The sequence below is a fragment of the Rhamphochromis longiceps genome, linkage group LG9, assembly GCF_057381845.1.
Source record: "Rhamphochromis longiceps isolate RC_006_pf linkage group LG9, R_longiceps_female_GT1.1, whole genome shotgun sequence".
In the NCBI taxonomy this organism is placed as follows: domain Eukaryota; kingdom Metazoa; phylum Chordata; class Actinopteri; order Cichliformes; family Cichlidae; genus Rhamphochromis; species Rhamphochromis longiceps.
This window is the reverse complement of record NC_140565.1, coordinates 22,325,173-22,343,416: the sequence shown is the minus strand read 5'-3', so window position 1 is coordinate 22,343,416 and position 18,244 is coordinate 22,325,173. Positions and strand designations below refer to the sequence as shown.

General features: G+C 40.4%; 1 protein-coding gene across 2 annotated transcripts in view; it reads left to right on the top strand.

Moving 5' to 3' along the window:
- The first annotated feature begins 7,780 nt into the window (after positions 1 to 7,780).
- The window catches only part of dlgap1b (discs, large (Drosophila) homolog-associated protein 1b), a 93,733-nt gene continuing 83,269 nt past the window's right edge, over positions 7,781 to 18,244 (top strand). For both annotated transcript variants that reach the window (XM_085418877.1, XM_085418878.1), the window contains exon 1: positions 7,781 to 7,944. The gene's annotated coding sequence lies outside the window, so the exon portion shown is untranslated. The remainder of the gene's footprint in view (positions 7,945 to 18,244) is intronic.

Here is an 18,244-nt window from a genome sequence, read left to right as displayed (position 1 = left end):
TAAATCTGTGCAAAACAATCAAAACTGATATAAGTTTAAGCTTTGTGGTCAGTGCTAATTTGCACATATTAGTAGCCTATGCCAAATCACTGAATAAAGATGACGTTGGCATGCTAATATAAGTATTTAACTTGTTTCATTGTAAACTATTGTCTTAATTTATCTTCATCTTTAAATCTATTCAGAAAAAACGAGAATGTCACAACCAACAGCTTGTGTAACCAAGATGAAGGATGACAAGCAGACATTTCTTTGTCTTTAAAGACAACAGGCTAAAAACAAATCCTAATTTGTTTGACTGAATTCTTTACCACCATCACCCAATCACCCAATTAAGGACCATCTCTCACTGTCAGACCTCTGTATGGGTGCTGTCATATTCATGACTGCCCACATATTGAAGTTGACTTAAAGATTTCGTTGCTGTCATGCAAATCTATTCCTTGCTCTCACATGAAGCATAAACAGTTTTCCTCAAATTACCCATCCTGTCCAAGAAATAATGCATAATTGAACCGAAAGAAAAGCTAATGGAAGGTAAAGTGAACATTTAATATGCAGAAGATTAATTGGTGCCCTCCCAAAGGGGACAAATCTATGAAAAGCAGTCACTGCAGAGAGATCCATATCAAGAGAAATAAGATGTGTGCTTTGGTATGGCTTGGCTCCTCTGGTCTGTGTCATGATTAATTATACTTCTGTAGAGGTTGTATCTCATTAAGTTACTGATAGTGTAACTGTGGTTACTCTAGAGTAATGATCCTGCACCGATACCCCAGCGTCAAAGCTTTCCTTTTTGCAAACTAACATTTAACAGCGCATGTCTTCCTGCAGCAGCATGTCTCTCATTCACCAGCTTTCTTTCTATCCATCATCCATGATTTACTTTCATATCCACCCACCCCCGCTCTTTCATCTCTGAATCCAATACTGTCGGAGCTATAAACTCCCAGCAGCAGAATACACGGTGGTTTAGTGGCATTGTTAGAGGGTTTCAAATGTGAAACTGCTTGATTCCAGGGAAGGTTTGCATGGATTTGTTTCTCACAAAGACATTTTCCCCTGAAACTAGAAAAACTCCATTCTTGGTGCTTTACATTGTATTATCCATTTGCATTATTCTGTGCTGAAATGTTGTAATTACCATGCCATGTCTAATTCTGCTGCAGTTGGTTATCCATGTATTTCCCAGTATCCTGCAGAAGTAGAACTGTACTTGTTGCATCTGGGTAATTTGGAGAGTACAGCAGTAGTACAGCAGTAGCAATAACAAATCATTTTTCCAATAAGTAAAGTTAGTGCCATTTAAAATTTGTAGCTGCAAGAAATCTACATCTGTAAGCCACAGCTTTCAGTCGCTGAATTTGTGCCCTTTTGTTGAAATTAAGTGACGCGCTGACAGGTACAACATCATGACAGAATTTTTTAACAAAATTATTTCAATATAAACTCAAAAAATATAGTAAATGCACACTGCATTTCTGCTCCTATAGTTTAATAACTTAACTTACATGAGCATATTTAGGTTTTGTTTTTGTTTTTTGGACTGGTTTGGGCAATAGAGAGAACTCCTGATAGATGTGACACAAACTGACCCTTTTTCAAGGTCGTAGTCTTTAGTCAATATGAGAGAAGGTCTTCTGACATCTGTCATTTCAGTTTGGCCCAGAATCATAGGAAAAGGAAGAAGAGAGAAGGAAAGGGCACAGAGCATGAAAAGGAAACAGAAAGCAGTGCAGTGAAGCAAGGATAATGTAGTCCCTGTTTGGTTCTGTCAGCACCTTCTTACCTGTCAGTGAACAGTTCAGGCAGGAATTGCTCCAGTCTGTCTCAACCAGAAGGACATGGTAGCTACACGGTGACAGAAGGTAACAACACAATGCTATGGTACCAATAGTACGAGCTTATGCCCAAGAGTAGGACTTTCTTTCAAATGAAAGAAAAGATCTTGTGTAATGAAAGCCCACTGGAATGTATGAAATATGTAGTGTCAAGACTGCTCTGTGGTTATTAGAGAGACTATCCCATGGCTTCCCCATGACTGAAGGGTCAGCGCTTCAGTTTGTGCACCATGCTGTGTATTCATCTGGACAGTTGTCTTCTGTCCTGTCAAGATGTTTCTCAGCGAGCTTGCTTGAGTTAGACACTCACAGCTCAACAATGAAAATGTAAAATGTAGTCCAGCAAGGGTAAGTACAGTTTAAAAGGAAGGGGCAACTTGCTACTCTGGGTCCTCACATTAACATGCTTTTATGTGTCTGTGTTTTCTTGTTTTATGCTATGTAATATCTGGTTTGTGCTGATTTTCACACAACTTTCCAGTTTAATTTCGGGACATATCTGTGGTTTCCCCTTCTCATATCATAGGTTAAGTTATCAATTCTTTAGACTGAGAATTTGCAGAGAATTTAAGAAACTCGAATGATCACAAACAAGGCATACTGAGAAACTGACTCAGTAGTAAGCTCCACTTCCTCACAGTAAGAGAGTCCACATGGGGCCAGGGTTTTACTGTGTTTACATGATCTCCTAGTCAGTCCTCATGCAGGGATATGCTACTCCAAGCTTTCAGGATGGGTTAAAAATGGAGATCAATAACAGATATTTTTATTCTCATCGTATCTCTTCCTTTTTGCTCTGGTGTAGGGAGGACTTTAGTCTTTTTCCTTTACCCATGAATCTTGTTCTTTCCTACTCATCCCCTGTGCTGACAGATGACCGCTGTTACACTCTTACTCGTACTGTTCAATATTTAATACTTCCCCATGAATTTCTTTTGTAAAGTTTAGCTAAGTGTGAAAAGCAAAAGTCCCGTAGAGGGGAATGAGAGGCTAAGCATGAATGGCAGAGGGCAGCCGCGTGAATGTGAGAAGTAAAAAAGTGTAAATGTCGCCTATTCTGTTCTGAAAGATGAGGAGTTTGATTCTTTTTTAAATCCAGTGGTTTAGAGTGTTGAAAGTAAGGCCAGAGGTACAAAAAAGACTTTTACCAACTTGGTTTTAGTGGTATGTGTTAACTCTTTTATGATAATCCTTAATACATGAACTCAATCAATACAACCTAAATGGATCAATGTGATACAATTCCAAGATCCGATTTGTTCATCCTGATCTGAAATAATGTTTATCTAATGATTTAATATGTACACACACAAATCACTCACAGCATTGTGATTTTATAATATCAGCATTTCCAGGGGCTTGTAATTTTTTAGTTTTTGAAAAACTCATTTTGTATTCCACCCCTACATCTGAATTATTTAGCTCCAGTGCCATTTCTATTCTTAGTATTTTTACTAGTGTTTAGATGGCTGCAGACGAAGACTTAGCATGAAGTAAACACGATAAGCAGCATATTGTGTATGTTCATACAGATCATAAACAAATTCTTCTGGTTTGTGCATCACCTCAGTTCTTTCTTGTGAATATGAATGTTTAGTTATGTGCATGAGGACTTGTAATGAGTTATCATTTCCTTGGGCTAAAAGATGTGCAACATTAACTGTGAAATTAGAAAATGCAACATGTTCGTTCTATCTTTAACTTCAGACCTTCACACACAGCATCTGCCATTGTAGTACATTGTATGTGTGCACACTTACGTTTAAAACTACTGAAAGGTTTAAATTAGATAGTAATGTTTACCCGTTATTTTCCAGCCTGGAATAAATTTTCTCCAAGACAAAGAGGCTTGGATTAAATCAAGCTGGAAAGCAACAGTCTTGAAGGGAACATCAAAGGTTTTCACATGTCCCTCGGGTCTCTTCCACGAGCACCGATCAAAAATGCTGGGTGGGAATGTGCTTACAGTCTCCTATCCAGTGAAACTGATTTCATCCAGCCACGCCTCGTAGCCGAGAACTGCTAATCTCTCAAGTCTGAAATCGTTCTGAGAGAAGCAGCAGAAGAAGGACGAGTGGCAGTAGAGAAAAGGATTGGAAGGTAGAACTGAAATTGGCTGACATCTGGTGCATACTACTGCTGCAATCAATAAGCTTTCAAAGATGCAAATACATATTTGTTTTGTTAATTTTTTCTTTAATTTCAGTTGCTATGCAGTCTAGATTCCTTTTACTTTTATTCACCCAACAAATTTATCTCTGCAAGCAAATTACTCTTTTAAAAGTTCAGCTAGTTGATGCTTTGGTCTCATTTTTAAACAGACTCATTAGGATTGACACTGTTATGCTGTCATTGCTGTGGCAGCATCAGCAGAATTTTTAATGAATGATTAATAATTTACATGAATATGGCTTGTGCTTCATCTCCAAGCATCATAAATATGATTAATCAAATAAACTGAAATGTAATCATGAGCCACCAGATTATTCTGTTGACAGAGTCAATACTTAAATTCACATTAAAATACTGAACATTACTAATATTGAATTACAGAAAGGCAAATAAAAAAAAAGCAAGACATGTATTCTTAATTCTTATAATAGCATCTTGGAGTTCTTTGAGAGCTGAAGAGTCTGTGATTCCTGACAGACTATCAATATGTCATTTGAGGGTAATTGTGATGACAGAATCTAACAGTTACTTTTCACTTTCTGTCATTTTTTATATGTTTGCAAACCTCCTTTGGACTGAATTATTGATAAATAGCTGGCTGTTGCATGCTGAGTCTGAGAGAAGGGTAAAACATGGTCCGGATTCTTTCATAGACCGGCTACACAAATGCATACACCAAGAGTAGCTGTTCAGTACAAATTCGTTGAAAAATGTCTTCAAACACTGCTCTCTTTTTTAAAAATACAATATTAAAGATTTTCCATTTTGCTAATTTGGTTAAGTAAGCGTCATGGATTTTGTTTTTCTTGGCAAATTTTGAAGGAACCAAGTCTCATAACACACTTTAATATGTGGGCCTAGGTAATCGTCATTGGTCTTCTGCTCATCCGAGATACTGTGATGCAAATCGGACAACACATTCATCCTCAGGGACTAAAAGCATCAGCACAAGTTCCCTTGAAGACATCACATACAAACTCACGCACACACACAATCCAAGTACAATGCATACACACACGCTCCTGCGTTTAGATCTCTGCCCTTGTTGTTCTTGAAGGACAGCTCTGAGAGATTTACTGCTGTCAGCTTCGAGGGAGAATTTAGTTTTCCCTTCAGAAAGAAAAGTCTGTCATCGCACTGGGATCAGGCAGGCTTGAATCATTACACCCATAATGAACATCAAATGGAATGAAATGAGGAACAAAAACTGGCTAGTGTGATTTGTACAAATTTCACCTCAGTTCATTTTTAATGCTTCACCAGCAACGCAAATAATCAATCTTATTTGCATACAGAGCAAGTGTAACAACTCATTATAGCTCTATTTATTTATTTTCTCCTCCCTCCCTCTCAGGCTCCGGGTTGTGAGTTGGGTCACAGAAATATTGATTTCACCCACACTTTCCGGGAACGCCTTTATTGACTGACTGCCACCAATAAATTGTTGATCGCTTGTTGATGAAAAGCCTTTGGGCTACAGTAAATCCTCCTAATAATGTGTCAATGCAGCTATTTTCTTGTGCGCTGTCAAAACCAAAGCACAGCCATGTATCACATTCTACATGCATAAGTGATTTGGTTAAACCCCGATCTTTCAAAATCCAACACCAGTCTATGGTGCTGCTGCTGTTGTTACCAGGGTTTTGCCATTGAAGTATGCAACCTTGTTATCAGATTCAGGCTGCCTGGCAGGCATAAAACACTGGCTGGCATGCTATGTTGGTTCTTGTTGTTGTTTTAACTAGCAAAGTAGCCTCCAGTCATTCAGCAGTGTCACTGGCAGAGAGAGCGTAATGGGAGCGTAAAGTATGCATTATGTGACACAGTTATGAATTTTTTTGTGTATGTGTGTGATTAATTATTACGGGGGGTTTTTTCTAGACAGATCTATCCAAGAGGACAACAGAAATCGCAACAAATTTGACATAACAGCTCTATAAATAAGTCTGGATTAAAAATAATGCAGAAAACAGAGTAGATGCAGTAATAAAGACTCATGAGAATGTTTGCAAAACAGTAATATTCTTTAATATGTATAAATTTAGCACAAAAAGTAAGGCAATTTGTGTTTGGTTCAATACTTCATTCTTGTAACAATGCTCCTTGCAAATTAATCTTATATCATTGGAAAGCCTGTTTATGTCCCCTTTAAATGATGCCACAATTGTAAGAAAAATGCATTTGTGGGTTGAGCAGCATAGCTAAGTAAATGGACTGGGCCCCTGAAAAACAGATTTTCTCTGCCAAATGCATTTTCCTTACAAATGAGATGACATCCACAGTGGTGCATGACCTGTACGACACCTGCTGCGACCAGGCCATATTTCACCCACGCTTAAAATTTGTATTATTTTATTTATCACGTAAGATATATTATATATTATCACGTTGATATAAGTTGGCTTAAGAACTGAGGCTAAAATGCAGTTCTTGATTGCTTTGGTAAGATGGGAATTGAAAACTTTAGCTCAGGGGTGTCAAACTCAAATACACAGTGGGCCAAAATTCAAAACTGGAACAAAGTCGCGGGCTAAGATGAATATTTATTGAAAAAAAAATCTTCCTCCAGATATAAGAATGAATCTTTTCTTATGGACTCAAATAAGTTTTGCTGGAAAACTAAATATGGAACGAGCAAAGCTTAATACTAAACAATATATATATTAGCTGTATAATACCAGTAGGCCAGCTCTAATAGTAATTTGGTATGGCTTCGCGGGCCAAATGTAATTAGGCTGCGGGCCAAATTTGGCCCGCGGGCCAGAGTTTGACACCTATGCGTTTAGCTTAAAGAGCTGTGTTAATCATTTATCCCTAATATTTTAGAGAACTTCCCTCTCAGATTACTGGCTTAACTGTGGTTTCTAGGATATTTAAAAGTAGAATGGGAGGCAGAGCCTTCAGCTTCCAGCTCCCTCTCCTGTAGAACCAGCTCCCAGTTTGGACACCCTCTCTACTTTAAAAATTGGTCTTAAAACTTTCCTTTTTGATAAAGCATGCATTTATGGCTGGATCAGGTGACCCTGAATCCTCCCTTAATTATGCTGCAATAGGTCTAGGCTGCTTGGGGCTTCCCATGATGCGCTGTGTCTTCTCCTCTCACCTTTAAACACCTCTCTGCATTTAGTCATTAGCTACTATTAGGCTAATATTGGCTCTCTTTCGGTGTGTCTTTTGTGCTGTCTTCCTCCCCTCACCCCCAGTGGAAAAATGGCTGCCCCTCTCTTAGCCTGCTGGAGGTTTCTTCCTGTCAAAAGGGAGTTTTTCCTTCCCAATAGCGCCAAGTGTTTGTTAGTAGGGTGCTTGTCTGGGTGTTTGGGTTTCCTGGTATTACTGTAGGGTCTTTGCCTTACGATATTAAATGCTTTGAAGCCGCTATTGTTGTTATTAGACATACCTGTCAATAACTCCTTGTACAGCCTCAGTATTCCTGTTGTTCAGGTAAATGTTGAGTTATAGCAATATTAGCTTCTAGCTGTTAGTAATTAACCTTTAACCTAGCTTGTAAATTAGCTAATTAAATGCAGCTGTGAGTATATTTATAGTTTCCCGCCTTTTGCTTATAACAACCTAAGCTTAAGTGTTAATTCACATGACATCATAAGAATTTTACAGCTGGTCTCGAGTATGTTTCGTGAGTCAAATCCGGACGACTCTACCGCGGAGGAATCCAGGCAGCAGACTCCATGTCGGACTTTCCCTTTCTCCGTTCGTGTGAAGCGCTGTTTCATACGTTCAGTGATGCCTCTGCAGCTCACAGACGGAGCGATACAGGAAGATACTACAGTCAGTGGGACCTTATCACCCAAGTGACGTCGTATATGATCAATCCCGACTTGTAATAATCTCAAAGCAAAGAAGCAATTTCAGCCGAATCCCCAGGACTACTCTGGAGGCAACTGTGGGACGGTCAGTCTACTGTGTTGACAAGGTAGGGCAACTGCGCAAATTGTTTTTTCCCCCGTTTCATTCATTCTGCAGTGAGTATTTGTTTGCACCTGTCGTGACTTAAAAACAATCCTCTCTTTGATCAAGTAGTGTTTCGACATCTACTTTTATTAAAACATGCAAACCTGGGATGCAATACTGTTTTTTTTCTCATGTTGTCACATTATTTTCTTCACGATTTACTGTTTAGATTTTTTTTCTTTTTTTTTGTACAAGTTTCTTTAAAACACGGGGCACCTAAAGAGGAAAAAACAAAAACACAAAACGCCTCATATTTGGGCAAAGTTGTTGGTCTGGACGTTCCCCTTTAGCACGTTGACAGCTGTCCCTACCACTTGCCGCAAGTGATAATGAGGCAAAAATATCCAATCACCCTTTCCGTGCGCCTTGACGGAACAACCGCGTCTGCAATTGCGTATTTGGGATTTTAATATGACGACAAACTGCAGAATTTCTCTTTTACAAGAACACAGTAAACAGTGATTCTTCTAATGAATGCTTGGGGGGGAATCAGAACATGATACTGCCACTTGTTAGACGAGGATGCAGCAGTGACCATGAGAACATGTGCCATGGCTCTCCACGTCCAGAGGTTTGGGGGTAGCATTCTGGTCACTTCTTAATATCCAGCGCTGAAGCCTTGCAGATGGTGCGAGCTCTACTGGATATTAGGGGTTAAATTCCTTATTTCTATATCCACGTCAAGCTGCTCTGTGGGTTTATTCAGACTATTCTTTGGTCACCCAGTCTCCTTGGAAATTGGCTTTGATGTTGAATGTATTCTGCACTTCTTCCAGCCTGAATGTGTGATTCCAGTCATTAAAACACTGCCTCGAGTAGTAGCCTGTGTAATTCAGCCCATATAAATGAACAACGCTACATCTGTAAATTACTCTCTGGACTAACTCCAGATGTGATGTGAATGGATCACTTGTCTGATGTAAAAATGCACAAGGAGTTTGTCTGCGAAAATAACGCTGCATTAATGGCTCATTATGGATGGGAATGATACACTCAGTAATTCTTGCGTGTGTGGAGGGGCACTGATTTGTTATACATATACATACATATATATGCATGCTACAAGGTAGAGAGAACAGAATTCAAGAATGACAGGAAGGGATCAAGGCTAAGAGGTTAACGAACTATGAAGAAGCCATTAATAGACTCCCAAAATGAACTAAGCACTTAACACACACAGAAATGGGACTATTGACTGAAAGCTGCAGCTCATGCAGATCTGCACATTTTGAGGTCATGTGCTACAGAACAAGAAGCATATTTAATGATTTTTTTTCCCACTCTCCCCGTGTTATCTTCCTCTTTATATTCCTACAGAAATTGAAAGGCATTGCACGCAGACGACACCCCCCCCCCCCCCCCCCAAGCACATTCTCTTATCTCAAAGAAGCAGGGAACAATCCCTCAATCTGTTGATCTTCCCTCGGCACATGTGTCACTTCCTTAAACTATAATCATGCACGCTTTCCTTGTTAAACACAAGGGTTCTACATCTGCTCACCTTTCCAACCCAGTCCTCCTTTACAGACCCTCTGCAACTCATATTACTGACTGCAGTGGCTTCATACCACCATGGAGGAGGAGGAGTGTCTGAGTGATCATTAGCAGCATTTCGTCTTTGCCTGTCAGTTAATGATGGACTCGGGGCTGAACTCTAAACCCTATCCTTCATTAGCTTCCCTTTTGTCTTGATGCTGTTATCAGCTCTAGTAGCATCCCCTTGTGTCATTTCTACATATTCAGCAAAGTCACAGAAAATGTAACTGACTGAACTGTGGATGATTTGTAGCCATTACTTTGTCCACATCAGTAATCGAATGGCTTGTCCTTGTTGGACTGTATTTTTGTTGATCCTGTTTAGTTAAAATCGCGATGATATCTGCTCTGCTACAAAAAAATACGTTTAAACACTTCCTCGGTCACTGCTTTCTGGGTGCTGCCAGTGGAATATTAAGAATGCTTTCGAGGTGAGATAATGGATGCTGAATATCTGTACTTTTCACACTTCTTCCTTCCTCACCAAGTCTCACTCAATCATGCAAATAATGCTGTCCAGATGTAAATGTATCATCATCGCGGGCAGACCAAACAAGCTTGCTTTCTCTTCTGCATGAGATTGCCTCTTAAGCCACGGAAGCCTGAAATTAAAGTGCAATTATTAAAGGGGCCATCAGATTTAAGAAGCCTGGGGGGCAGAAGGGAGGCTTGGACTAGCAGTGGGACAAATATTGCTTTCTGACACCTCAAGGGTTTACAATAAAATTAAGGCACAATGACGGCAAAGAAGATTTTGCAAAGCACAGTGATGACATAGCTGTTACTCATGACTTGTCGCCCCTCAGGTTTTATTAGTGAAGACCAGAAGTCACAGTCATATCATAATGATGGTTGTGGATGACAGCAATGATGAGTCAGCTATTGCCGGATTCTCTGATGTGCTATAAATCCAGGCTGTGTTCTTTTTTTCATTCTTGAATTTTAATTACACTGCACTGTTCAGCAGCGCCGAGCCCTGTCGGGTCTCACTACGTCTTGCTGCTCGTCTGTGGTTCACTTATGAGAACAGGACATCTTCTGTTTCCGAGGTTTCACTCTGGCAATAAGAAGACTTACCAGTTTGGCTTGAGGGGACTCTTCAAGCACTCCTGCTCTACCCGTCTAATCTCAGCCTGCGCACTTTCTGGTGCTGCTTAGATTGGTCGTATGGGAGCTGTCAGCAGGCCAATTTAATTTCTTCAGCTTTTCTCCTGTGAATCTTTTTTAAATCAGGAGAAAAAGCTGTGTGTTAGCTCAGAGAAGCTAAAGAAAGTTATTTTTTAGGATCAAACTACGAACTTAACAAAGACGGTTGCATTAGAGACTGTGCACAGGCCCTCGTGAAGAATTGGTGTGCCATCACCAGTGAAACGGGACACACTGTGCTTGATGCTGAATGAACGCATACTCGGTGCACGGCAACCTGTACTAATACTACACTTCTGAGATTATCTGTCTATTGGCAGGGGTTAAGCCACAAAACGCTTTCTGCTTCCTAGGATTTGCTCGTAATAGCATCTCTGATATTGTACATTTTTTTTCTATATTCTTGAATGCCATAATTCATTCGTTTATCTGAGACAGTCACTCAGCTGACAAATATAATTAATTTGTGGGGACCCTGATATCAGACTGCAGCTAAAGCATGAGGCAAAGTATACTGACACTGATAATGTCACTTTGGTGGATATACAGTGCTCCGCTGTGGGATTTCTGTGTGTGCAGTAGCTTTTGAGTCACTGATGAGGAGCATTGTTTGCCATTACAGCTTCCCTTCATGCCTGCTAATGCCTGCAGGTCACACTACAGTCTAAGCCCCGGGCTGCCTTTCTTTCTCACTGTTGACAGCATGCATCTCTATACACATTTAAAAACACAAAGTAGCGTACAGTGTATCTTTTTACATCCAATCTGCAGTCCAAGGCGTTTAATGTTTGAACGATGTGACACACACACACACACACACATATATATATATAGTTAGTATAAATGTAGTATAAAGACATACATTAGACCTGCTTTTGCCAGGGAACAATGTCAATTCTGATGGGAGAGTGAGAGAAATGGGGAGAGAGTCATGGTCGTTTGCCTTCCAGCTATTGCAGCATGCTCCAACTGTGAAAGGCCACTGCCATTGTTGGGTAACATAATCCACCAGGGAGGCCTTCAGCCAGACACTGGAGAGGACTACCTATACACACTCTCCCTCTCTTTCTCTCTAAGTAAAGATGCATATCCCTTTCAGTGGTGGAATCAGCTGCTGAATGCTAAGCAATTCTGAAGTGTTACCGAACTTGTGTGTGAGGTTACAGCACACACATCCCATTATTGTTGCCATTCTGAGCAGAAACACTCCGCTTGCTACTTGCCTCATTTAAACTGTCTTTTGATAGTGGTAGATCCTGATACTCTCCGGTGATGGCGAGCTGAGGGCCTGGATTAAGAAATACAGACATGCAAATGCCTCCTCTGTGAAAATGTACCCCATAGATAACTGTCTGGATGGTTTTAATCAAGTGTTGTGGAGTGTGTGGTCACCTACGGAATGGATACCAACAATAATGTGTCTGTGAGAAACAGATTTGTGGTTTAATAGTGGAAGCAGTAGCTCACAATGGATCACATATAGACTCGTGCTTACGAGTATTGGGTTGCTTGCAATCTAATTAGCATGAATGTTTTCCCATCATAGAGGCCACATACTCTGGATGCATATGCACATTAGATAGAAGATGCATTTGATATGCACTTGAGGGAGATATACGTGATTCAGGCTGCCCGATTAAAATATTATTTATCTATCCGTACACAATTTAATCCTTTATCAGAAGATAAACAGAAAATGTAGTTGGCTAACTACTTTGATTTCATTAAAAAAAGATAATCAAATTCTTTGGTTTCAGTTTTCAATTTCATTCCTAATGCATGCCATAAAGCAATGGAAACATTATGTTATGACCTCAGTGGTACTAGATTTGAGAAGCTGAATCCACTATATGACTGCCTGTACTGGAGAAGGACATTAAATTTGATTCTCCTTAGCTCTGGGTGTGTGTAAACCAAATGTAAGAAGGTTTAACAACCGTGTAGTCTCAGGGGAAAAAACACAAAACAACAACTGCTGCACAGCTGTTATGCTTTCTGTATATGTAATGTGTAAATCTATGCCAAAAAGGAGTCTATTGAGGGAATCCTTCTTGTATTCTGTATTCCAACTTACAAATGTAATTATGTAATTTTTTTACAGTGCCTAAAGAATGCCCATTGATCCTAAATTCATATTGAATATAATGACTCAAAACATTTTAAATTGGTAGATTAGATTTCTCCACAGGTAAACATGAATCAGGAATTTGAGAAATTGTTACATTTAACCACCGAAGTAGAACATTTAAAAAAGTGGTTCAGGATGACTTGATACATCCACATGGCCTGATTTGAAATTCCTCCACTTTAACATTAGCTGGATTATTTTAAAAAAGCCAAATACCAGTCATGTTGTTCCTGAAAAGGTTTACACATTTGCTTTTCTCACTTACAGCTCCATGGTGTTTTTTCTATGCATGTGAAAAGCCCCTTACAGCTAAGTGAAGTCCCTAAATGCCCCAGTTGCGAGGTGGGTTAGTAGGTTAGTAGACATGTGTCTCACATGCATGAGAAGTGGCATTATGCCATTGTTATTTAAACAGGATTTCACCCTATAATTCCAAACAACACTGACTGACTAAAATCTGAAAAGCCAGCGGCAGCATTGATGCTATTTTTTTTTTTGCACCAAAGTCTGTAAGCATGTGTGCACAGTAAAGCCAAGGGCTTTCATTTGCATGCATACTGAAGCTTTAGGAAAGTCTAAATAGCTTGTCTCCCAGACTGACAGTAATGAGAGGAGAGGACTGATGCCTCTTTGAGAAGATTTTGACAAGTTCTTGCTGTTTTGGCAGGAGGCATTAAAGATTATGGTATCGATAGAACAGTGAAAGGTAATCCTGAGCAGTGCTTTATTTTAAGCCCATAATAGTGTGTGCACATGTCCATTTTGCTACATTTTGTCATTTTTGCTAAAAACAGGGGTCTTTTTTTGTATCCAAACAATCCAAAAATATTTTATAACATATATAGCCTGTTATTGAATAAATAAAATCTGATGACTGTCTGACAGAAGCCTAGCAGCCATTTTTAATGTGGGTCCTGTTGCTGCAGCACCCATGTTTTCATGGCAATCATCCTCATGAAACCCTAACCACCTGGGTAGGATGATTAGTAGGAGCACAATCAGTGTCATGTCAAACTATTTGACCGTCAAATAGCACAGGTGTCACATCCCTGCGGTAATAAATTAATGTGACATTTTCACCGTTGCCTCATACTGATGGGAGATTTTCCAATCCAAGCCTGATGCACCGTGTTGCACCTTTGGGAAGGGAGCGGGAATTTAAGAGCCATTTAAGAAGAGAAGCCAGAGCCTGCTTAGGTATGTTATTAGACCATCAGTTCCTGAAGAATGGTAAATAACCTGTATTTGTATAGTGCCTTACTAGTCCCTAAGGACCCCAAAGCGCTTTACATATTCAGTCATCCACCCATTCACACACTGGTGATGGCAAGCTACATTGGGGCGCACTGACAGAGGCAAGGCTGCCGGACACTGGCGCCACCAGGCCACCACCAGTAGGCAACGGGTGAAGTGACTTGCCCAAGGACACAATGACCGAGACTGTCGGAGCCGGGGCTCGAACCGGCAACCTTCCAATTACAAGACGAACTGCCAACTCTTGAGCCACGATCGCCAACGAAGTTTTGATATGGGGGCAAACATACTGCACACAGCTTAAACTGTTATTATTATTATTTATATTGCGCAATTAGGAAAGCTTTGTTTTTAACACATGCTAATGTCATTACTAATGGCATTTTTGGATTTTCTCTTTATAGCAAGGACAGAAACTCTCCTGTTTGGATATGTAGCCGCCAGAACATCAGATTTTTTCATTTACTTTCAGTGATATTGAAAACTGATCTGCTGTCAGAAGCTGTTACGGGTAGAATTAACTTCTGGGACAAAAGTACTGCATTTGCTGTAACTGCTTCACAATAAAAGCCACTCCATGTTTTACTAGTTGGTTGTTTTTGATGTGAAGTGACAGCAGTAGACAATATTCAGCTTGCCTTCAACTAATGCAGGTCTGATATGGTTATGGAGTCGGCTGTTAACATTGGGGCTTATCTAGCTCGGGACATGTTGCTTTTGTCAGTATACTTTTATTTAAAGGATGTCAGGCATTAATGACACCATAAATAGCATCAACAGTATCGATAACAGCATTTGATGAAGTTTAAGCCTTCAAGATTAAAGCTTTAAAGAAAATTCCACTTTCAAACTGTCTTTATCGTTTCAGTTTTTATTGGTTTCCATCAAGGATTTCCCTCTTTTCCCCAGATATCATACAATTGTATTACTCAGCATACTAGTTTTCTGAGGAGTGGCTTAAAGGAACAATAGGGAGGGGGTGGGGGGGGGCTTTTCTTGACCAGCCAGCATCCCTTCATGCCCCAGCTTTCTGCAGTGCCCTCTAGCAGCCGGCCTGGCCGCCTCTCACTAGCTGTGACAGGAGAAGGAGGAAGATGATGAATCAGGGACATGACGAAGATATCCCCAGCATCGACTTCTCCGTGAGATGCTGGGCAGTGTCACACAGGGAGAAAGTGTGATCACAGTTTTATTTATCCAGTTTATAGCTCATGGGCAAGTGTGGTTCCTCAGCCTTGGCAGACTGTTTAATAAGGCCCATCTGTATGTCTCTTATTAGTTTCTGGTTAATGACAGAGCACTTTGCAGTCTCCCTAATAATGGTGTTTTAGTGAGATTTGGAATTCACTTAACTTGCTATATATTCAATCTTTTTAAAGAACCTCCTCCTTTTGCAGAACACTCAGCAGTGGGCATTAGCATGTCACGTGCCTGTCAGTCTCCATGGGAGGTCCAGACTGTCATGTGATCTTATGTCGAGGAAAGCCTCCATGAGCAAGGCTCTTGTGTATTTAAAGCAAGGAGATTTATTTAAGAGCCCATTACACAAGATAAGCTGCAAAAGGTACAGCTCTAAATGGAATAGAGGAGCCTATTTGTAAATGTCCGCAAGTGCCTGACTTTAAGTGCATGGCGGGGAGATGAATGGAGACGATAAGCAATAGAGGGTAATTTTAACAATGGGTATTTGAAAGGGTAGATATTTTGTGATGACAGCCTTTAATTGATCTCATCACTTTTGAATGGGGTTTTTATTGAGCTCATCTAAAGGCTGACAGCGCTAGCTAGAAGGATAGCTCTTGTGTCCTGAATGTCGTACAGGAATTCTGATGCATTTCCCCCCCCCCCTTTTTTTTAAAATCCTGCACAGTACACATGCTTATTTTCATCCAATCCTTGATAACAAAAGCCTGCATGAGATCGTCAGAGGCAGGACTGACTGCGCAGGGAGGTTTGACACAGTTGTTTTAGATCCAGAATGGCATCAGTGCAGGCTGAAAGTTAGTTAAAGGATTAAAAGGATGCACCCAGTATAGTAGTTTGTGGTGCTAAACCATGTCATGCTTCAGGACAAAGTAGACTTATCTCAATTTCACTAATTAATCCAGCCCTGTCAACAAACATGCTAACATTTCGGCCTACTGGCCTCCATCAATGCGTCCGCGCAGCCTCAAAGGCCCTTTGTGTTTTGGATTTATTTGAGAGAGTGGCCCTCAAGCATAGTGCCAATCTTCCCAGTAAACCCTACAGGGAGCTTTTCCTGCTGTGAAAAGTTGAAATACCCATTGACTTTCAGTGGCAGCTTACAGTTTTTTCAGCTCTTCTAGCTTCTCTTATTGGAACAGAGCGTAAGCTGATGTAATTTCAAAATTACACAATTGATATTTGAGTAGTTAGAAATAAGGCTTACAAGTGTCCATCACTGGGTAGACATGAAGTGTATTTGTCCCATTTTGTATACAGTACATGAATACAACATGGGGTAATCTTGATATGGTTGCATGATTCATAGGATTAGTTGGGATTAGCGAAGCTAACTTTTACATGACAGCAGCAATAATCTGTTCTCAAACTAATAACAATAATCAGGTTGGGAACTAATTCCCACTTGAAACTGACTGCAACACTGCAGCACATTTGACACTTAAATAATTGATAAAGGGGTCTAGATGTAATCATAACATGTGCTGGAGTTTCATATAGGACCTACGTACTGTGGAATGTCCATGTGAGAAAAGGCAGGGCCCTAAAACTCTGCCAGATTTCATTTCACGCTCCGCAGAGCACAGCCTCTGAGACGGTGACATTTACATGGCCCTCTATACCACTGCCAGTTGCTGCAGGCCCAAGGCACTGGCTAAATCAGGCACAAGGGCCAATGAATGAGGAGGCAATGCGAGCGGGAGAACAAGGAGGAGATGGCTAATGTGCTGTGCAGAAGAGCCAAACAAGAGAGCATGATTTCATGAGTTGTTAAAAGGAGTGTATCACGTCACGACCGTCCTTAAATTAAAATACTTTTCTTTGGAGGTAGATGCAGATGTGAAATCTATTACTTGTGCAGTGCTAATGCATCATGTTTGCTCCTGTTATACATTATTGGGAGTGCTTCCAGTATGACCAAGACCTCTGTAAATGATTCTGGTCTCTTTGTGGGAGTTGTTTTGCACAAACATAATAAAGGAGTTCATTTAGGGAAAACTCATTAAACAAATAAATGGCACTGCATGTGCATCACCGGGGTTGAACATTTGTGTGTGAGTAGATGGGTAGCATCGGGGGCAGGATTGTTCAGGGATTATCTGCTTCAACGACCACCTGGTTCTCTCTTAACCAGGAGGTCATCGGGCTAGTTTGATTTTAAGTCAATCCCCTCCTCTTACTTAACTTTGTCCCTGACTAATCTAATTTGGTTTCCACCCATAGTAGCGTCCCATTTCACTCTAACCAGTAAGAGTAGCTCAGTCTGTACTGAGCTCTCTCTCGCATTTTTTTTTTTAAATAACACTTCCCATGAGATGTTTCCCAGTTGGCTGAAATAAAAATTCACAGCAGCTGCAAACACTGAGGTTTGTCTGTCTGCTTTCAAAAGAAACCCTTTGGCAATAGGAGAATCGTTCTTTGCCTAAAATCATTCTAGGCTCCTTTTAAAGATCTTCTAGTAAGTCCCCCCAAAACGGTATAAAGACAATGCACATTTAACTTATATAATCATAGATGCACTGGGCAGTTTCTCATGCTGTATCCTCTCAGGGATTTCTGCTATGGAGCCAATTTGGCACAAATTCTCTCCTCATTTTGGTCTTCAAATCTTGGCGCTTGCTTTTGTTTTTGTTCCCTGGCAAGTCACTTTGCTCTGATATTTCTTTTTTTCCCAGGTGGCGTGAAACTATCGATGTGTTTGTGTAAACACATCAGTCAGCATGTTTTGAATGGAGCCAGTTCAACTCTGAAAGCTGTTGTACATGACAGCCTTTCATTGTGTGCAACAATGCCTTATTGAAGTCTGAACATAATGTTGAGCGGTAACCATTACTGCAGGATTATCAGATGTAGAAGAAGACAAGGCAGATGGATACAATGATGGGAGTAGTTTGAGACAGGTGGAGGTCAGCATTGCTACCACGCAGTCTCACTGGTCCTGTTTGTCACGGAGCAGTGAATCAATACAATTGTCAAGTGGATGAGTCCACACTGC